General features: G+C 39.8%; 1 protein-coding gene across 3 annotated transcripts in view; it reads right to left on the reverse strand.

The window, feature by feature from the left end:
* Positions 1–23,520, reverse strand: part of WASF3 (WASP family member 3) — a 123,989-nt gene that overhangs the window by 56,800 nt on the left and 43,669 nt on the right. For 2 of the 3 annotated variants that reach the window (XM_025875308.2, XM_025875307.2), the window contains exon 2: positions 10,043–10,136. The gene's annotated coding sequence lies outside the window, so the exon portion shown is untranslated. Of the gene's footprint in view, positions 1–10,042; positions 10,137–10,567; positions 10,685–23,520 lie in introns of those variants that run through there. The other variant, XM_073894754.1, reaches the window with a different exon arrangement.

The raw sequence follows: 23,520 nt of genomic DNA on the forward strand, positions 1-23,520 counted from the left end.
AAGAAACAATGCACTGACCATCCCAGAGTCGACAAACACATTCAATAATAACTAAAAATCATTTCTGCCCTGAAGAGAGGGCTACACCCTGGAAGGGATTAACTCGTGTACAGCTGGCTCAGAAGCTGGTCTGAAGGAAAGACAATACAGACCGAGTATGTTGACAGAAAGGGGAAGAAAAGACAGAAAAAAAGTGACGAGGATGTCAAGGAGGTAGTGCCTCTTGGGAGGGGAGACTGGGGAAAGTGTCAAACATAAGAATATAAATGAATCCCACATCACTCCCCAAAGTTACATTCTGGAATAAAAGGTTAAAAATTTCTAATAAAATGGACAGAAGTACAAATCACATACCTACTAAAGGTCTTATATGCAGAATACATAAGGAACTCTCAAAACTCAATAATAAAGCAAACTGTTCAATTAAATATATGCACAAAAGTTTTGAACAGACGCTTCACAGAGGACAGACTGATGGTAAGTAAATGAGTGCCTGAAAGATGCTCAACACCATTCATTGTGAAGGAGGTACAAATTAAAACCACAATGAGATACCACCACATACCTTTGAGAATAGCCAACCTTAGAAAGACTGACCATACCAAGTGTTGGTAAGGATGTGGGGCAAATGGAACTCTCACACCCTGCTGAAGAAAATGGAAAATAACACAATCGCTTTTGAAAACAGTCTGGCAGTTTCTTAAAAAGTTAAACACACTTATCATACGATCCAGCCATTTCACTCCTAGGTATTTATGCAAAAGGAATAAAAGCATATGCCCACATGCAGATTTGCACATGAATGTTCATACAGCTTTATTTATAGTAGCCAAAATGAGCCAAAATTAGAAACAATCCCCAAATCCACCAAAGGTGAACAGATAAACTCAACTAATCAGCAATAAGGTGGGATGAATTACTGATCATGTAACAACATTATTAATGAATCTCAAGGGAATTATGCTGAATAAAAACCAGACCAAAAAAGCATATATACTATATAAAGAGGATATTCCTTTTACATAACTGTGATACTGTGATTTATAATAAGAAATATATATTTGGTTTTCATCCCTATTTCTGGCACAGAGCTCCTAAAATCCTTGAAATTTCCTAAGTGATAAGAGCTATGATTTTGATATTTGTAACAAATCCCTCTCAACCTCACCTGAGTATGTTACTGAGGTGACTTTAGGAAAGCCACTAAGGATGGGGGCTGGTCGCCAGGGGAACCCACCATGTGATCAGAGGGTTGGAACTTTCAGTCCCACCCACTCCCAACTTTGGGGAAGAGGGAAGGACTTGATTGAGTTCCATCACCACGGGTCAATGATTTAATTAATCATACCTATGTAATAAAGCCTCCATAAAAACCCAAAAGGACAGAGCTTCCAGGTTGGTGAACCAGAATGCATTCATATGTTGGGAGAGTGGTGTATCCCAAACTCCACGGGGACAAAAACTCATGTGTTCTGCCAGACCTTTGGCTGTTCAACCATATCCTTTAAAATATTTTGTAATAAACTAGTAATCTAGTAAGCAAACCAGTGTTCTGAGTTCTGTAAGCCACTCAAGCTAGTTAATAAAACCTAAGAAGGGGGTATGGAAACTCCCAATTTAGAGCCAGCTGGAAGCGCAGGGAACAGTCCGGGCTTGAGAATGAAGTTGGGCCAGTTGGGAGTGGGGGGCAGTCTTATGGGACAGAACCCTTAACCTGTGGGATCTCATGCTGTCTCCCAGGGAGATAAAGGTCAGAACTGAGTTAAACTGCAGGACACCCAGCTGGTGTCAAATTGCCTGATATGTGGAAAACCCACACGTCTGGTGTCAGAAATGAAGTAGTGCTGTGTGAAGAATTTATAGTACAGGAGACACATCACAGAGTGTTCTTCCTTTACAATTCCTTTGCATTCTAGGAAATGCAAACTCATCTACAGAGACAGAAGCAGATCAGTGGTGGCCCTGGAGATGGGGAACCGACAGGAGGGAGGGATGACAAAGGGCCATGAGGAAACTTCTGTGGGTAATGGCATGTTCACTTTCTTGATGATGGTGATGGCTTCATGAGTGTGTGCACATGCCAGAACTTAATCAGACTGTACGTTTTAAATAGTCGTAGTTTACTGTATGTCAATTATGCCTCCATAAAACTTCAAAAAATGGATCAGCGGAGATGGACAAGAAATGAGGGTAGAAAATTAACTGGGAGATCACTGAACATTTCTTGACTACTTAGATTCTAACATGATGGCCTAGCCTAGATGACTCTATTGCGAGCCACAGACACAGGACTAGGTATCACCGCGGAAGAGACAGACATACAGGATAAATTTAGCATGGAGACAGGCCACTGCTCCAACAGTATTTACAAAGGGCCAGTTAATGGCATCATAAACAGCAATGAGCTCAGTTCCCTAAGGCAAGTTTTCCTCCTACACAATTCCCTCACCCTAAGGGGCTCTGAACCTGCCAACCTCAGCAGGGAGTGTGCCACTGGAAACAGTCTTTCAGAGCAGGGAAGCAGACGGCGCAGCAGGTGGAAACCCTCAATGCTCAAGAGCTGAGGCCTGGTGCCGCCATGTAAGTCCCACTAAACCCACGTCCTTATGGCAGCCATCACACCCGCCCGCTTACCTCAAAGGGCTGCGAAGAGAAGGCCCACCTACAGACCCACAGAACGCCACAAAGTGGAACACAGATGCTACATGTTACTCCTATTAAACAAATAAATGCTTCCTTGACAAATAAAAAAAAAATTGAACCATCTCCCTTTTCACTTTAACGGGACAGCGAGACGAAGAAGCCATTAATCAGTACCACACTGTGATGAACACGAAAAGCTCCTACGCTGTTTACCACCATATTACTACTTCTAATCCACACGAAGTATTTGTTAAATTAATGCCCTTTTAAACAAAACTCAAATCGTCAGCTCCAAAGTGTAACAAACATGTGAACTAGATACATTTTACAAACAGAATGTTAAATTAAGCTAAAAGGCATTGTTTTTATAATATAAAATACGTCAGTAAACACTCAGAAGCTAAAAACATCAACAGCATTTTAACACTTGCTAGAGACATGACTTTCAGAAGAACGCTGATCTCAAAGAACTTTAAAAATTCAAAAAGAATTTTTAGGTACTCAGAATTTATCTGATAGCACCTATGACCTCAAGGTTTAAGTCTCAACAAGCTCTAGTTTTTGTTTCCAATTATCCAGTTAACCATAAATTAAAAGTCTTCTCAAAAATTAGTCAGCATCTCCTCTTTTTGTTAAGAAAAAAGTATTACATATTTTTCTCTAACTTACTCTTTTGCATTTTTGAGAATGACATTCACCAAATAAATTTACAAAATCCGAAATGCATTAAAACTTCTTAAGTTCTTAGAGGAAACAACAAATTATAAGACACAAAATTAGATGATTTGCCAAGTGTGTGAGGAAAACATTGTCACCAGACCCCAGAATATCAAGTTGAACCATATGAAATTACCATTTTTATGGGTAAAAACAGCCAAATGTTGGCCATTTCACATGAATGAACGTAATTAAAATGAAATAAAATTAAAATAACAATAAAGCTGTGGAATCTAGCAACTGTTCTCTAGCATACACGCTACTAAACATGAGTTTCCGTGTTTTTAGAAACAAAAAGCATCCTGATGGCAATATTTTTGGCAACTAGAAACTGTGCTCATGAAAGAGAGTTAAGATCAATTAAATGGCTGTTTTAGTTAACTATTCCCAACTGTCTGAGCCATGAAAGCATGAAGAGAAATATGAGAGAGTAAAATTTCTCAAATTTGCAACTATGTCCTTGGTCTCAAAACATCAAGTCTGGCGTCCTATCAACTCCATTCTTCTGAACGTATTCCAGCAAGTAAATCATGAGCATCATCAAAAGGATCAGGCTGGGTTTCTAGGGAACTTTATAAAAAATCGACCAAAGAAACCAAATCATAAAGCTAATGGTAGTGAACCAGTTAAAGATGACAAATGGGAACACTTGCACATGTAAGTATTTATATACATTATGTCATTTATGTCCTACATACAACTTAACAGGCTGGTATGGTGCCCACTTAACAGCTAAAGAGATCAGGGCTCAAAAAGTATCTTATCCAAGGTAAAAACACTAATAAAGTATAAGAATTTAAATTCAAAACTGATTCTGTCAGATGCCAATCTTTTTTTTTTTTTTTAATTGAGGTCTAACATTATATAGTTGACCCTCGGACGACATGGGTTTGAACAGGTCCATTTATACATGGGTTTTTGTTTTTGTTTTTGTTTTTGTTTATAAATATGGTACAATACTGTAAATGTATTCTCTCCTTATGATTTTCCTAGTAACACTGACTTTTCTCTCACTCACCTTATTGTAAGAATACAGTTTCTGATACAGACAACATACAAAGTTGTGTTACTCAACTGCTTATGTTATCAGTAAGGCTTCCAGTCAACAAAAGGCTATTAGTGAAGTTTTTAAACAGTCAAAAGTTATATGCAGATTTTCGCACCTGTGTTATTCAAGAGTCAACTGTATTAGTTGCAGGTGTACATCATAGCGATTTGAAATTTGTATATAAAAATGAGCATCACAAGGTAACATTCATTGCCATATATAGTTACAACAATTTTTTTTCTTGTAATGAGGACTTTTAAGATATACTCTGTTTTAACAATTTCCAAATATGCAATACAATATTATTAACTAGAGTCACCATGTTGTACATTACATCCCCAGGACTTCTTTATTTTGTATTTGAAAGTCTGTATCTTCTAAACCCTTCACCCATTTCTCCCACCTTCCACTCTCCACCTCTGGCACCCATCAATCTGTTCTATGTATCTATAACCTTGGTTTGTTTGTTTGTTTTAATTCTTCATATAAGTGAAATCACAGCATTTGTCTTTCTTTGATTTATTTCACTTAGCATAATGTCCTCAAGGTCCATCCATGTTCCCTCAAATGGCAAGATTTTATTCTTTTTTATGGTTGAATAGTATTCCATTATGGTTTCCATATACCATATATCTTCTTTATCCATTTATCCACTGATGGACACTTAAGCTGTTTGTATATCTTGTCTATTGAAAATAATGCTGCAATGAACATGGAGGTACAGATAATTTTTCAATTTAGTGTTTTTGTTTTCCTTGGATAAATACCCAGAAGTGGAACTGCTGAATCATATGGCAGTTCTACTTGTAACTTTTTGAGGAACTCCATACTGTTTTCCACAGTGGTTGCCCCAATTTACACTCCCACCAACAGTGCACCTTTTCTATATTGTCACCAACACTTACTGTCTTTTTGATAATAGCCATTCTAATAGGTGTGAAGGGATATCTCATTGTGGTTTTGATTTAAATTTCCCTGATGATCAGTGATATTGAGCATCTTTTTATGTACCTGCTGCCCTTCCAATGTCTTCTTTGAAAAAACATCTATTCAGATTTTCTGCCCCTTTTTAATCAGATTTTTCTTGCTACTGAGTTGTATGAGTTTTTTATATATCTTGGATATTAACCCCTTATCAGAGATATGAGTTGCAAATATTTTCTCCCCTTCGGTAGTTTGCCTTTTCATTTTGCTGATGATTTCCTTTGCTGTGCAGAAGCTTTTTAAAACTTTGATGTAGTCCCACTTATTTTTGCTTTTGTTGCCCTTGCTTTTGGAATTCAGATCCAAAACATCATCGCCCAGACCACCTATACTTTCTTGTAGAACTTTTATGGATTCAGGTCTTATATTCAAGTCTTTAATCCATTTTGAGTTAATTTTCGTGTATGCTGTAGAGGTAGTGGTCCAGTTTCATTCTTTTGTATGTAGCTGTCCAGTTTTCCCAACACCATTTATTGAAGAGACTGTCTCATTGTATATTCTTAGCTGCTCTGTCATAAACTGTATATGCATGGATTTATTTCTGGGCTCTCTATTCTATTCCACTGATCTATGTGTCTGCTTTTACACTAAGACCATGATGTTTTAGTTACTATTGCTTTGTAATGTAGTTTGAAATCAGAGGGCATGATGCCTCTGGCTTTGTTCTTTCTCAAGACTGCTTTGGCTATCCAGACAGGATCTTTTGTGGTTCCATACAAATTTTAAAATTAGGTTCTATTTCTGTAAAAAATACCATTGGAATCTTGACAGGGTTTGCCCTGAATCTGTAGATCGCTTTGTGTAGTATAGATATTTTAAAAATATTAATTCTTCCAACCCAATTCAAAACCAGCTGTCAGATACCAGAGTCTTATAACATTTCTGCAACTAAGATCCTCTATTAGCATCACCATTTGGGCTGCTAGCATCACCACTGTCTGCTAGAAGCTCTGAGTATTATTTTTAATGTTTTCAGCAGTTCGTCAAGATTATCCTCCTTTTGGAGATGAGGGAAATGAGGATCAAGGATTTAAGTGATTTTGCTCAAAAGCTTAAGCCTGTATGTTTTTAGCATTTGAACTCAAGATTTTCTGTTAACTACTAAACTTATGTTCCCTCTACTATACCACTACTCTGCCATACCTAGTATCTAGCATCAACTAATATGGTCAGTAACATGTACAGCTAACCCTGGAACAACATGGGTTCAAACCACACAGGTCCACTTATAAGTGGATTTTTTTCCATTAGTACAGTACAGTATTGTAAAGGTATTTTCTCTTCCTTATGATTTTCTTAGTAACATCTTCTCTTCTCTAATTTACTGTAAGAATACAGTATACATTACATATAATATACAAACTATGTGTTAATCGACTGTTTGTGTTATTGGTAAGGCTTCTAGTCAAGGCTATCAGTAGTTAAGTTTGGGGGAGTCAAATGTTGTAAGTGGCTTTGACTGTGTGGGGGTCAGAGCTCCTAACCGCTGCACTGTTCAAGGGTCAAATACAATTAATACGGAAATGCACACAACTATTAAACTATGTATCTGTTTACATTTGTAAGCATTCCACTGAGGCTGAGAAACTATTTGATTGCAAGAGACTTAGGTATGATTCCAGTCACACCATCCGGAGAAACACTAGCTTGCCATACAACTGTCCCAGGCAACTGGGACAAGGACTCAGGGTTTCCTCAATTCTTACCCGCCAGACATAAAAATATGTGTATGGAAATTATTTAGCAGAAATCAACAGGCATAATATGTGGCTTACATTATTATACAAAACATGTCAATGCATTCCAAGATATTGACAACAAGCATATGAAATAATGTTAACTCATCCAAAGATATATGATAGTTTTAACAGATTTAACAAGTAATTTTGTATGCCCTCTTAGAATTTAAAAGGACATCTTAGCATTGTTTCAAATAGCCTTTTTCTTTAAATCAAAAAACAAGAGCTATTTAGTGAAGTTTAAACCAATGCATAACTTTTAAGTACTACACAAAGCTTTCTGGTTATATCAGCACAAAGAAGAAATGCTGAACTAAGACTCTCCCAAGAGATTTTGCTAACTTTTAACTTTAGAGAAAACAGTAACTGAAACCCACAAGTCATATACACGTGGCCTTGCTCTCATGATTTTCAGATCATAACCACAGAAATCCAAATGTAGTAGACACTGTCTACAGGCATTCAACATTTATTCCCACCTCCACTGTCTCCTTCCCTATATCAGAGACTAGAAGGCTAAAAAGCTCATTTCTCAGGTCCCTTGCCATGGGACTTTAATTTTTCTTCCTTCTGTATCTATATGCCTTGTGTTTCCTTTTTTGCTTTACTGCACTGACTAGGACAATTCTGAGTAAGAACAGTGAGTGACCATCCTTCCTTATTCCCAATGCTAGGCAAAAACATTAAGTCTTCCACCAATTATTATAATTACTAGCTGGAGGTCTTTCATAGATACCTCTTATCAAGTTGAGAAAGCTCCTACTTTTCTGAGTTTTTATCGTGAATAAATGATGAATATTGTTAAATGCTCTTTCTAATAAGCCTACTGAGATGATCATACAGGTTTGAAGAATTCTGTGTAGTTTGTTGATATTGTGAATTATACAACTCATCTTCAAATGAAGAAACAATCCTGCATTTCTGGAATAAATGGCACTTTAGCATGATGTATTATACTTTTTATATAAACTTTATTCAAGTTGCTAGTATTCTGTTGAGAAATACCTTTGTTTTTTTATATCAGAGTAATAATGGCCTCCTAAAATAAATCAGTGTTCTCTTCCTTCTATTTTCTGAAGATTTTTGTATATAATTGGTTTTATTTCTTTCTTAGTAAGTTGGTAGAATTCACCAGTGAGTCCATTTGGGCTTAGAGGTTTCTGGGAGGAGGGGGTGTTTAACTACAAATTCAATTTCTTGAATAAAGAGCTATGCATGCTATCCACTCCTTCTAAAAGGATTTTTAGAATGTGATGTTTAATTTCAAAATATTTGTAGATTTCACATATAATCTGATACTGATTTCTAGCTTATTTTCGTTATAGTCAAAAAACAGACATATTCCTGAAAAAATACCTGTAAAGTGAAAGCATGGAAATCAAATTAAATGCCTTGTGAATTTGATGAAATCTGTCCATTTATCTAAGTTATCATAATATTCCCTTTAACTTCCTTTTGTAGAATCTATACTGATGGTCTCTCTTTTCTGATACTAGAAATTGTTGCCTTCTCCTTTTTTTCCTGATTAGGGCAACTACAGGTTGATCAATTTTATTGATCTCCTTAAAAAAACTCAGCTTTTGGTTTCACTGATTTTTTTTCCTACAGTTTTTCTGTTTTCTATTTCAATGATTTCTGCTCCTATCTTTGGTAACTCCTTCTCTGCTTGTTCTGGGCTTAATTTGCTCTTTGCCCTCTATTTTCTTAAGGTGAAGGTTTAGATTATTGTTTCAAAACTTCTATTTCCTATTATAATCATTTAACATTATAAATTTCCCCCGGAAGTACTGCTTTAGGTGCATCCCTTAAATTTGGATATGTTGTATTTTCATTTTCATTCAATTCAAAATATTTCCTAATTTCCCTTGTGACTTCCTCTTTGACCCATGGGACTTTTAGAATGTGGTATTTAATTTCAAAATATCTGGAGATTTCACAGATAATCTGATAATGATTTCTAGCTTAGTTTCATTATAGTAAAAAAATACAGACATATTCCTGAAAAATTACCTGTAAAGTGCAAGTATGAAAATCAAATTCAATTTTCTGATAGTAAATTAATGAAATGATTTGCCCACAGCGAAGGAGAGACAGAACTAAAGATTAAGTCATCCAGCATCCTTTCCTCTAAAGGATATTAAGAGCATTATGTTCTCTCTAAAACCCACCTCAAAATCAAGAGACTTGTCATTTTCCCTTCTACTCTTCCAAAAAAATAAATAAAAGGAAGAAAAAGACAATTTCACAAAGAGCATCTCATTTGATTTTTACAACTCTATAAAACAAATGATAGACATTTTGTACAAGGAAAATGAAGCTCAAAGGAGTAACCTGCCTTACTGGTTTGGCCATGTCTCATTACTCTTGAATTATTCCTTGAAGATAAAGCAATATACATAATTTAAATCTCTAAATAATTCAAAACCTCATTTCAGCCACTGTTGGAATCAACATCACCTCAGTTCAGAGTAAGCTGTAGTAAAATCCACCTAGGCTTAAGTTTTATCATCTTGACTGTTCATATCCATTCATTATTAACAAAAATCAGATAATAAAGAACCAGTTAAACCCCAAGAAATAAAAAGTAAATGGGCAAAATATGTAGGAAGGAAAAATTAGACCCCAGTTTAATAAGTCATAAACTATATAGCCATATTTGTTTTTCACACAAAAATTAATATGAAATGAATATATCAAGTTATATTTTTTCTCTTTCAAATTCTTGAACTGTTGACTAGGATCTAAAGCTCTAAAATATTATCTGCTGTTAATATTTACATATTAAAATATATTAATATGTAATATTTTGAAATATTAGAATATTTTATAGTATTCTATTTCAAATTAGAATTCTGAACTATAATGTTACAGAAATTAAATGGCTTTAAAGGTAAGAGGCACACATTCTTACCGTATAACTGTTGACTTACGGGCTGCAGAAATTCCCCTCCGGTAGCATCACCACTTTGGCTCAGATATCAATAGTACAGCAGTCAAAATTAAAACTGAAAAAAAAATTTCAGTAACAGTAAGTAAAGTGCATTCAAGTCTTCAAGAAAGTCTTAAATTCAAATTTCACATTTCAACAATTTCATTGAGGGAGTTCCAATCCCAGAACTAGTTTTCTTAATTAGTTTAAGCAAGAAAGCTAATAAGGTATGTGAATTCCTGTATAATTCCAACTCCCTATCCTGGAATAAGCTCTGAAATTAACATCAAGAAATCACAGTAAATAGCTAAAGGGCAGAAAAACAAAAAGCCAAGTATATTACAGGTATATTCAACTGAACTGCTCAGTTCATAGATTCAACACACATACATTTAAGGTTTTATTACTGCCCACAATGAACTGAACATTGATGATTCACACAAGAACTCTATCAGACAAGAGCTTCTGTATCAATTTTTCACACAAAAATAATAAATTCAGCGGCACCTGAATTTAAATACAGGTGGTGCAGTCAGTTGAGCGTGGACTCTTGGTTTCGGCTCAGGTCATGATCTCAGGGTCTTGAGCTCCACTCAGAGTCTGCTTAAGACTCTTTCCCTCTCCTCCTATCCTACACCCCCCCCAATAAACAAATAAATCTTTTTAAAAATCTATTTAAATTCAATAAAAATCTTGGTGATCCCTTTATAAATACTTTAATAGAACATATGTGGATAAAACAGTAACAAAGGTTTAATACTTGCTGAATCTACCCTAGAAAGCGTTTCCAGAATAACTGATATTCAGAACGGCAAGACTGTAGAGCAATCTGATATTGTTTATCAATGCTCTGGAGCTAAGCAGTACCAGAAAGTATAGAATTTCCTACCCCAACAGAGTTATGGTTTATTTAGGAAGAATACGCAGAAGAAAAATTTGGTGAATATCATTCACTAATTCAGCAAAAGTTTACCAAGCATCTTGTATGAATAAGTCTCCCCACTGTAAGGCAACAATGCAGACACAAAAATGAATAAGAAAATGCCTGCTCATCAGAGAACTCACAGTCCTGTGATGGTGACCAATGCCTGCCAATAATTACAATACAGTGAGGTAGCTGTACGAGAGCAAGAGTGAGGCGGTGGAATGGGATGTATCAAACAGTCTCAGAGGACAAGGAGTAGGGAGGAGCGAGGCCAGGCAAAGGCCGTGCAGGCACGGGAAAGGAGGACTGTGCAGTTTCCAAATGGGAAAGCAACTTTGAGTCTATTAAAGAGGATTCTCTGCATATGCATGAATTATATGTAGGCCGGTAGATGAGAACCTACACAGTTAAGACTGTCACTACCATTTGGAAAGCAGGGAAAAAAACAGATCATTCAATGATCCTCTAATTTATACACATCCCACTAGTTTGCTTATTTAAAATTAAAAGCAGCACATAATTTTCTTCCCCTTCCTTAGGAGTAGCTGTACAGCAAGCTCTTGATTATGCAGAGTAAAAGCAAAATGAGTTTTTCCTAAGTAATTTGCATTAGTGATCACCTTATTTCCAAACACAGAGAATTAGCCCTAGGTTTTTGATTATCCAGGTCAAATTTTACCTCTATCAGATCACCTTATTTGCATGATTCTGAAAGTACCCAGCACTCTACATTTCACGTTAGAGATGGTTCTGTCTAGCTAACTGTGAAGGAAAGGGTCTGACGTGTGTGTTTTCTGGATGACCGTTTGTGTTTAGCAATCATGTGTTAATTCTTCCTTTGGGAAATACAACTATGAGTTTTCCCATTTGCCTGAAATGCTACGTACTGTTAATCTGTTAATAGCTATCACTTGGTGAATGCTTTACTCAGGATTAAGCACAGTGCTCACATGTCACATACATTTAACTTAATCCGCACAATGCAGGTAACATCTGTCTCCATCAAAAAATGAGGAAACCGAGGCCCAGAAGGTGACACGTCCAGGATGACACAGCTTGTAAGAAGCAGGGTCAGGACCGGGGGGTCTGGCTGCAGTCACTCTTCTGAACAGCGGTATTAGACAGCCTCCTTGTGGACACGTACACACGCATTTTTCTTTCCTGCTCTGCCGCTACCATGTCTTACTTAAGTCAGGAACCATCAAAGTCTTGAAGAATCAACTAGACTTTGTGAATGTGTTGCTTAATTTTACAGGGTAGAGCATATCTTTAACTCCTTGGAAGCTACAGTTTAAGGCTATTAAGTGTGAAACCCAGCACTTCTACTTAGAGGTGTCAGGGAAACACATTTAAATGCAACACCAGAACTGAAATTCTATTTATGCCCCATGGTTAAGCTCTGGGTGGTGCTGAAAATGCTTCTCCGTGGCCGTGGTCTAAGAGCACAATTGCCCTGTCATTTCCTACCACAGGCCTGCATCCATGATGCTCCCCCAGCATGAACGCCTTCTTCTCGCTTCCACGCATCCCAGCTGTACCTAGCCTTCAGAATGCAACCTAGTACAGCCCCCTCCCCCCATCCATTCAGCTCTCTAGCTGCTCAACAAACATTTATTGTAGTAGTGTGTCAGGCACTGCGTGTGTCCTCACCCTGGAAGATCAAGGCCCAGTCCTTCAACCCCAACAACCCCTTGGTCCACCAGAAGAAAACTGTACAAACAAGGAACTAGTATTCAGTGTGATAAAGGTGTATACATGGTATTAAGAGAGCACAAGGGAGGGAGTGGAGCCACCGAGGGGAGGGGGTGGCAGGAAGGACATCACAGCCCTGGTAACAACATATATTTGTATATATTACAAATATATTACAGATGATGATGACCTAAAATAAGACAGGAGAATTTTTTAAAGGGAACAAACCTGACAGACATAGGTGTTGGGTGATGAAGTGGAAGAGATGCTAGGATGTCTCTCGGAAGACAGAGCCAGAACCACTAAGGCAGCTCTGTCCAGGAATGATGGATGTGTTTTGTGGATGAACACCATCCAAAATGGCAGCCTCCAGCCGCACAGAGCACTTGACTGAGCACTTGAAATGTGGCTAGTGTGGCTGAGGAACTGAATTTTTAATTTTATTTCATTTTAATGAATGTTAATTTAAATAGCAACACAGGGCTAGCAGCTACTGTACTGAACAGTGCAGCTCTTAACAGTTCAGGTTTGAGATACTAAATTGAGGGGTTATTACCAGTAGGGGAAAGGAATAACCAAGAGAAGGGTATATGAACACTCAAATATTTGTTGATTAGATGAATGAACAAGCCAATGAACAGAGAAACAAACTGGATGATCCTTAAGGACTCCTCCCTTTAAAATTTCATTCAGGAGATGCCTGAGTGGCTCAGTCAGTTAAGCATGTGCCCTTGGCTCAGGTCATGATCCAGGGTCCTGGGATTTAGCCCAGCACTGGGCTCCCTGCTCAGTGGGGAGTCTGCTTCTCCCTCCCCCTCTGCCCTGCTCATGCTCTCGCGCTCTCTCTCTCAAATAAATAAAATCTTAAAAAAATAAAATAAAATTCCATTCAAAGAGGTACTTATCCCTGCTCCTTCGGGTTTTGAATACTGCTTTCAATATGATGGCATCAGACCTCAGTCTAATTCTTAAAATACTGCTAAGTTAAAACTCCTTATGCTATTCAGTGTAAAAAACAAGAAAGAAAAGAAAAAAAATGGAATTTTTGCAAGGAATGATCACAGACCAAGGATAATCAAGCCAGGGTAAGTAACTACCTAGTAAAATGTGTCCAAACACATTTATGGATGAGGCTCCAACAGCTTTATGATGAGCTCTGGTCATTACAAATATATTACAGACCATTCACCTCCTAAGCAGTTCAGCTGATGTTCAATTTACATTCCTCTATACTGTGCTGAGAGAAATGACTGAATTTAATCTCACGAAACACCTAATTTTGTTCTACAGAGCATTTTAAAAGGTCAATGATAATAAAGCTGTCCCCAGTAATATGCCCTTCTATCTTAATTATCCACAACAATCCAAGTCAATATGAGATAAATAACTCCGCGACATGAAAACGTTTAACCTGAGAACAGGTTGTGTCCAAATGACTCACTGTTAATCTGCCAATGTTATCCTAATCTGATTGTACTAGGCTTTACTATTTTGGTCCTTGCCATCCCCCTACAGCTTCCCAATTCTAGTTTTCCAGAAAGGAGAAGCTGTTCCAGAGAGCTGTTGCCCTGCTGCGCTTTCCAGGGCTACCCCGTTAACCAGACTCAAATTCTAAATTCCTCCCTCCCCAGGAGATCATGTCATCAGTAAGAGTTCTTAACTATTCACATATAAAGTTCTATTTACAAGATTGTTAGGCATTTTAGAACCTGTAGCCGCCATTAGCTTCAGAGGAACAAATCTCATCAGAATGTCTAATATGAATGTTTTTAGCTAGAATCGTCTGACAACACGGTAAAACAGCAGTCTTGTGTCTCCCCTCGTTGGCCTCTCAGGTTGGATACCTGTGCTCCAATTCCCAATGCTGGAACAGTCCTACGTCTTTGAAATCAGAGCTGGTAGGGACACACTCAGTTGGCCCCACAATTCAATTCAATGTATGAGTGAGTTCTTTTGTAGAAGGTAAAACAAAAACACTAAGTACTAAGACAAGGTCTTGGCCTCCAGCAAGCTTTATCTGGTGGGAAAGAGTAAATAAACACAAAAAATATGAAACGAGTCTGAGAAGGAATATTGCTATGAGTAAGAGAAATAATTGCAGCCAGCTGACATTCACTGGTCACCTAGGTGTATCACAGTCTCAGCCAGGTTCATTTTCATGTCTTTAGTAATTAATAAAACCACATTAATTCTGAGTACAAATGAAAAATTCTCCCCATTTTGAGTAATCTGTTCATTAAAAAGTACTTATTCCAGACCTTAATACAAGGGTCATAAAACAGTATTTTCTTCCCCTTAACTTAACGAACAGTGTAACTACCTAGTAAAATACAAGGAATGAACGATCAATTCCTGATATGACTTTTGCAGAGATCCACAGCTGGTCCACACCTCTGGGCTAATAATGGTCAAAGAATCGAATAGCCCAGATAAAGATCTGGGTCCTGTCAACCACTCATTGATCCATTCAAACACTTACTATCCCACTACGCATAAGAAATACAACCATGAGTCAGACAAAGGTGAGGCTATATATGGAAAGACACCTCACCGCAAGTTCAAAAGTGCTAAGTGGCCAGAGATACGGGCAACATGCGGTGAAAGAAAAGGTTAGCAGCACCTGCAATAAACAGGAAAAGACTTCAAATCTGCATGGGGCTCAAAGTGACACCAAGAGACTGATTCCTATCTTCTGAGATGCACAGAGTATACAAAGTTAATATAAAGATAAATGCTGTATCATCACTTAAATATTAGGACATCATGGGGGAGTCAGGATCAGGAGCAGCAGATCCAGAGCTTGCTCATAAAATGAAAAGCATGTATCTGCCTACCTGTCTCCAGGGAAGCTACGGGAAACTCATGGGCAAGCGTTAGAAGGGGTCAAGATCCATCGCCCCCAGGCAGCACAGAGCTCTCCTCCACCCTCCCTCTCCCTGTACCCACCTGCCTGAACACTGTTCAGAGAGAGGGAAGCCTTGAGTTTGGAACCCCACTCGTTAAGAAACACTATTTGAAATAAGGCTTTCTTTATATTCAGTTAAAGCCTACATCTTTTTTTTTTTAAAGGATTATTTATTTATTTATTTATTTGACAGAGAGAGAGAGACACAGTGAGAGAGGGAACACAAGCAGGGGGAGTGGGAGAGGGAGAAGCAGGCTTCCTGCTGAGCAGGGAGCCCAGTGCCAGTCTCGATCCTGCACTGGGATCATGACCCGAGCCGAAGGCAGACGCTTAACGACCAAGCCACCCAGGCGCCCCTAAAGCCTACATCTTTATAACTGCAAACCAACGCTCTGTTTTGCCCACTGAAACCAAGCAGAATCTACCACACCCTCAGCTCTGCAAACATCCAAGTATCTGAAGGCAGAGTTCAATGTTCCTGTCTCTCCAGTCTTTCCCAGGTGCTCTCTGGCCTGTCCTTCAGGAGGTGCAGTGCTCAGAACGACACATACCAGATGTGGCCTGAGGGAAGCAGCACGCCTTCCCCATCGACGCCACCAGCCTGCCAGTTTGTTTTACTGGTTCTCTCTTCTGGACGCTGCCGCCACGCTGGGCACACTCCTTAGGAAAACTCCTCTCTGCCCCGCCACTCTGGAATAGGATCCCCAGGCTGCCCTTCTGCAGGGCAGCCTCCACCGTTTCTCCCAAGCTGCAATCATGCCCCGAGCCCTCCACTCCTGAGTTTCTCTGCACCTGCCTCTCCCTGCTCATTGGCCCTCCCAGTGAGCAGACTCAGGTCACTTCCACTACAAAGCATTTGTTCAGCTTCCCCGTAGCATCCACTTTCCCCTTCTCCGTGCCCACCAACCAAAGGGGCAGTACTGAATGCCACAGTGCGGTAGGCTCTCAAGCCCGAATTGAGCTCCCACCGACAACATCCCCCCACTTACTTACACACTCCAACATTCCAGGCAGGTTAGTTAAGCCTACATTTCCTAAACTACAAAAAATGAGACTGTGGGAGTTACGTGAGCTAATCCGTGGGACACTCCAGGCCTTGCACGTGATAAGCAACAAAGAGGACCAATCACTGCTGTTACTACTTACTACTTCCCCACCACCACCATTAATTACAACCTGTTCTCCTCCACATGGTCACGTCCACCAGGACTGTGAGGGTCACCTGCATCTTTATACCCCCAGGGCTTCGCAGAGAATCAGGTTCACAACATCCTCTTGAGCAATGTTTGGTCCAGAAGAAAACAAAGAGTGAGCGGATACATGAGCACACAAGAACCTAAAACCAAGATGATCGAAGACGTTCAGATTTAGTTCTATTCTTAAATTTGCCTAGTTATTCATTATCACAACAATGCACTGAGCTGCTAAGAGATCAAATAATTTAGAGGTTGAGATGTTCAGAAATTCACAGTAAACAGAATCCATTTTCAGAGGAAAAATGGATTATCTAGTTTATGGTGCTTCTGCCTACTGCAAGTCTTGAGGTTTTTTGTTTGATGTTTTTAATGTTCATGGCAGAGAGGTCTGGCCCTGGGCAGCCAGCCACCTGTGAGCCCTAACACTTTTGACCCCTACCTCCACTCTTCACTATGAAAATTTTTTTCATTTTCATTTTTAAATTCCTAGAACCCAGCTCAGTGCTTGGCACACAGTCCACACTCAAAAAACATCTGCCAAATAAGTGAATTTTCTTGAATGCTTAGGTTAAAAAAAAAAAATCACAATGCCTCTTCCTGACCTCCTTCAACCCAGAAAGTTGGACTTGCCTTGTGTCCAGTGACCTTGTATTGGCCCCATGGGTCACCACTTTAAGTGCTGGGCTTCACCCAAGCAAAGAGCAGGAGAATTTGGGTCAACAGAGCACTCGTTTCAATTCAGCCAAATGGTTAATGAGCTTTTGTGCAAGGGGCATAAAGAGATAAATAACTTGCTCAAGATAAAATAAGGCTTCCAGCTTGAGGAAAGACTGCTGACTACGACAAAGTGTTTTAAACGCTGTTTAGCAACATTATGGAACAATCTACAACCATTAAATACAAATGTGGAGTGGTACCAATTGGCACCATCAGGCAGTTTCTTTCAAGACACTCAGAGACAGCCTGAGAGTGCAGGAAAGAAAGGAGCAGGCAGGACAGATGCAGGAGACAGAGGGGACAGGGGTCTCAGTGGGGGAGTGAGCTGACCAACAGGAAAGGTGGGAAAACGGGGAGGCCAAGGGGTCCCTGAAGATCTGTTCCAGAATTTTGCAGACAACAAGAGATGCAACACTCGCCCATTAAGACATCCCAGAATCCCAGAATTTTTCAAACTTCCTTTCTTAAAAGTGGGACACTGTGTCCTTGGCTGATGTTCTGGCACTTTTCCTGTTGCTTGTGACCCCACAAAGATGACAAACCAATGACTGTGGGGAGGGCCCTGAACATAATAGCTTAAAAGTTGAAAGAGATCCAACTCAAGGGAAAGATTTTTTGCCTAAACGACGTTATATTTTTCTCTGCTTTAATTACTGAATCCTGTAATTGGAATTCATCACTGATTCAAAGAGATGCTAAAAATAGTCTGTTTCAGAATGTAGAATGAGAAGCATCATGTAACTTTGCTACTAAATGGACTTCTATTTTTTTCATAGCTCAGTAACTTACTCTTGAAATAGACTTCCTCTTTTTATTAACCAAAAATGTAAAACACTTCAGATACACATTAAACATTAATTTTCAATACTGATTATGCTTTATAAATTTATAAGTGAAATCTCAGATATATACTAACCTTGCTTAAAAAACAGTTCCTCGACCCTTTCCCTATAATCATGACCTTCATGAAACACCTCTGACTGATGAGTGCAATCTCATTTACATGTGAGAAATGAATTAAAACAAAGCCTGTTATCCCACAGGTTCTCCACTGCACATGGCAATTTGAACCCACTGTGCCATTTACAAAGGGCTTTCTCAAATGAATCATCTCATTTAATCTCTGCAACCATCCTGATACAAACAGGAAAGGCAGGAATGTTTTAATTATCTTACAAATTAGGAAGCTAGCTCAAAGACTGAACCAGCCCATGAAGGTGGGGGAGACACTCACCTCCATCCTCCTTGGATCCACCTCACCTTCAGTCCCACCTTGGATTCCAAACTCAGCTCCTTCAAAGACATGCTCTGTGGCCTCCACCGGGTTTCCCGGACGCGCCCCCCCCCCCGCCCCAAGCCCAGCAGATTCACCCCTTCCCCCCAACTCCAACAGAGCTCACATCTGCTTCCCATTGTGGTTTGCCTTGGGATGCCCATGCTCTGTCTTCTCAACTCAATTAGAAGCCCCGTGAGGGTAAAAACTGAATTTCCTATTTCTTTCTTTTTTTTTTTTTTTAAAGATTTTATTTATTTGACAGAGAGAGACACAGTGAGAGAGGGAACACAAGCAGGGGGAGTGGGAGAGGGAAAAGCAGGCTTCCCGTGGAGCAGGGAGCCCGATGCGGGGCTCCATTCCAGGACCCTGGGATCATGACCTGAGCCAAAGGCAGACGCTTAACAACTGAGCCACCCAGGCACCCCTGAATCACCTATTTCTTAATGTCTAGAATCATGTACATAACAGGGACACACTGAATTCTTTTTTATGATGCCACCTATCAAGGAACCGTCGAGTAGACAAATGTCTCTCTTTTCCTAACTTTTCAACAATGGCCTTGCTCTTCCCTTTGGCTCCACCTTCCCAGCTGCAACTAAGAAATTCCTGGAAGCCATTCCTGGGCCATCATAAATAAATTTTTTTAAAAAAGAGGTTTTCTTAACAATGATTAAAGTTGCTTTACTCTTTGGTCTGAGTCTCTCCTGTTCTCCTGTACCTATAAACTGTCCCTGGTTTCTGACTGCATGTTGGTTTGTGAGCACCTGTGAACCTGACTCACTCGTCACCTGTGTTTTTATTTCCTTCATTCCGATATTCACCTGCTTTCTGTCCGTGCCAGGCCTCACACCGTTAACTTCCAGCTCTGCTGACCCTGCCTTTCTCACCCATCCTCACATCAACCACAGTCCAATGCTACCACAGACCCCACCCAGGCCCCTACCCAGGGACCTGCTGGCCTGCCGTGAGTGGTCAAGAGAGGGATAGTGCCTTATTTTTAATCTTTAGCTTCTCCCTGGAGTTCTGCATTTCCATAGCGATTTCAAGAGGAAGACAAATGTACCACAGGTACCAGTGTCAGCTGCTCTGGGCGCCCCATGACTCTGTATCCTTCCGCTTCAAACGCACACGAGACATTAGGACAACTTAATATCTTACAGTCAGCAATCAACATCCTGTTGGAAACCAAACACATCAAAACCAAATCAGGGTTACCGTTCGGTTTCATGAAATATGCTGAACCTTAAATCTGGACAAAGAGAATTGTTACAAAAACGCACAGAAGTACTTAGGAAATCTGTGCGTTATCAGATGGAAACAGCAGATGTAAGTGCTGCATTGCAGAGGCCTCTTTTTTTTTTCATTACCATGACAATTTTTACATATTCCAAAATCAAAATCTATTTCAAAGCTAGCTATGTAATACTAAACCTGACATAAAGATTTCATGTGCCTTTCAACAAGTACCTTCAGTTACTTGTTTTCCCCCTTGAGGATAAATTATAGTACCAGCCAGTATAACAAACAGGTCCATAAACTTCCACCCCCAGGGGATCCTGTGTGTTCAAAGAAGACTGACTAACACAGCAGTAACATTTTATGGCGCATCTACACTCAATCCCCTTGAGCCTCTAGTCAAAAACCCTAATGTTCACTATATCTAAAGTAATCAGGGAGCTGAATGGCTCACTACCAGACTACAAGAATACCACACAGCTTGTGACAGAAGACAAACACAAGGGGAAAAAACCATCACCACCCAGAAATGAATATAAAACTTCAGTCACCGAGAAAGTAACTTATTGCCAAAGAAAATATTTCTAGCATTAAGTTCTGTCTGCTCTTAATTAAAGTAGTAATCATTTAATTAGTGGCATCCAATATGATCTTGGAGAAAATGTTTTCTGAGGACCAACGGCTGCATGATAAAGGGGAGAGAAGAGAGATGTGAGCATTGGAGACTGGGACTCCATGCCTGGATCTACCACCAGAAGCCGTGGACTCTGGGGAGGTTATTACTGCCTGGGCCTCAGTTTCCCCATCTGTAAAATAAGGCCAACAGAAACGCCCCCCCCTTTAGAGTGTAAACATGAGGGAAGGATGAGTCATGTTGTCAAAGAACACAGCAAGGAGGCAGAGATGTTTAATTAACGGCAGCTACTACAGAAAGCTAAACTCACACTTGTTGGGCACCTGTCACGCACTACTGTCACAGCTGGGCAGTGCGACTTAGGCTGCTATGGCAAAGGGGAAATGGAAACAGCACAGGACTTGTGAATGCAGAGGGCCGTTCTCATTCTCCTCACGTGACTGTAGTTAACCCACCTGTCTGCAAAGGACAAAGCGGATGCTGGTGGCAAGTGGCCAACATAGAGAACGTGCCCCACCCAGCTCTTGTTTGGGGCAGGTAGAGACGATGGGCCAATTTACCCACTGAAAGAAAGGGCATGGAAATGTGGATATTGCAAACAGGAGGTATTTTGATATTTGAAATCCCGATGTTTATTTCACTTAACAAAAGCTCCTTTACTTTTGCAGTTTGGGGTTAAGTTTGAATTCTGCCTGAAATGCTAGCTGAATCTGTCAACCCTGAAGTCATGAAGATGCCAAGATCCAGATTCTGTTCTGTTCTTTCCACCACCCACTATAATTCCGAATAGTTGACATCACCCTTCTCTCCAAATCGAGAAAAGCCCACTCTCCCAAAGACAGACCTCAAGTCTAAAGAGCCTTTCAAGCACAGGGGTCCTGATTAAGTGACTGACTCCACATATACAGTAAACTGAGAGAATTCAAGTGGCAAAAACCTATTCAGGGATTGTCAGCTGACTTGAAATCAAAATGCACTCCAGCAAGTTTCATATCCAATTTTATCTTCTCCCTTCACAACCACAGAGATAAATGAAATTCCATGGAAATTTACTAAAATAAATACTACATAATTCAGATACCAAAGATGTATAATGGATCTATTTTCCTGTGTCACAAATACAATGAGATTAAATACTATTTTTTATCAATCTCAATGCTTAAAATAAATGGCCCTTAAATCTTCCTAACAAAGTGGCCAAAATCCACTGAAGGCAAGGTAATGAGTTACCAAACCTAAAAACCTAAACTAACAAAATCATGCCATTTCAAATATATCATGGCCCTCCCTTACTACATAACACACAACCTCAAGAATTTTCAACCTAAAAGAACTGCATATTGATAGTCTCTATCCTGCCACCAAAAAAGCCATCACCACCACTACACAGCACCTTCCTGCAACAATTAAGGAAAGGAAGGAAGACAGAAGTGGGGAGGTGGGAAGAGACTTGCAGAGGAGAAACTGACAAGATTCGCTGGGTGGCCCGCCTCTTCCTCAGAGGTCGGAAGTAATGCAGAGCGGGTGCTCCACTCCTTTTCTGCTGATGACTTGAACACAAGGAGATTAAATTCATGCAAAAAAGCACTGAAAACATCTGGCCTCCAATACTAACCCCCAACAAAACAAAGAATATCCCAGCTCCAGTAAACACTGTGTGATTTCTTATTTTAAATACCTTTTTTAGTCAGGATTTGTATTATGAATTCTCTGCTGGGCTGAAATGTTAACCAGGACTGTATCACACAAGGGCATTTAGAAAGGAAAAGATGAGAAGCATGCTAGCTGACATTTACTGAGCCTGCAAGGCCAAGCCAGGCACGCTGCTCAAGTGCTCTACATGCTTATGTCTTTCACTTGATCCTTGTAACAACCCCCTGAGGAAGGTGCTAGCATGATCCCCATTTTACAGATGAGGAAACTAGGCAGGAGAGAGATTGGCCCACGGTCACACAATACATAGAGTGGTTGAGATTCCAACCTAAAAAGTCTCTGCTTCCAGAGATGATGCCTTTTAACCACTGTCCACCTCCTTTCATTTGAAATTAAGAATGTCACTGTAAAGAAAACTCAGGAAATGAAAAGCTATCAAATTTCTATCCCACTCACCTTACTGTGCATTCCACTATTAAAGGTAAATTTCAAAATCTCTCTCTCCAGCAATCCTACGTAAGCCATTCAAGCTTTGGGAAGTCTACTATGGACTTCTACATTCAGTACATCACTTAATCCTTAAAGTCTGAAGAGAAGGGCAGAGATAGGTATTATAAACCTCACTTAACAAATGAGTACCTTTCAGAGAGTAGGTAAAACTGAACATTACCACAAGCTTCTAAGTGGCAAAGACAAGGTTGAACTCCCAGGCCATTTATAGTAGATGATGCCTTCTTTGGTCTAAATGAATTGAATCCCGTGGGATAACTGTAACTTCCATTCCATAAAATTACAGAGATGGCTCACCCCAGGACTTACCAAGGAAGCATCCTTCCTGAAGGATCCTGCTGGGCTTTAGATGGTGCCTGCCAGGGGCCCAGGGGGAAACAGCTACTCTAACAGGAGCAACAGGAGAGTTGTCTGAACAAAGGCAATGGGAGCTCTGAGAATGTGGAAGAAGGAGCTGCCCCCCAAATACATAACTGGCTCTAGTTCTCTAGGGCAATGAGCCACAAAGTGCAGGGCACCAATGGATGGGGGGGGGATGGAGACACAAAATGACTGAATAGGGAGAGAGAAAGGAAATGAAGCTTTACTCATAGTTAACATATGTAAGACATCAGGTCTTCCTGTGGACAACAGGTCAGCAGTCAGGTGTCATACCAGGTATTACAGGGGCCAAGGGAAGGCTGCCCCAGGATAGGCCACTTTGGCATCAACATTAT

The sequence above is a fragment of the Callorhinus ursinus genome, unplaced genomic scaffold (genome assembly GCF_003265705.2).
Source record: "Callorhinus ursinus isolate GAN/ISIS: 27379988/994484 unplaced genomic scaffold, GSC_fseal_2.0 scaffold7, whole genome shotgun sequence".
In the NCBI taxonomy this organism is placed as follows: Eukaryota; Metazoa; Chordata; class Mammalia; order Carnivora; family Otariidae; genus Callorhinus; species Callorhinus ursinus.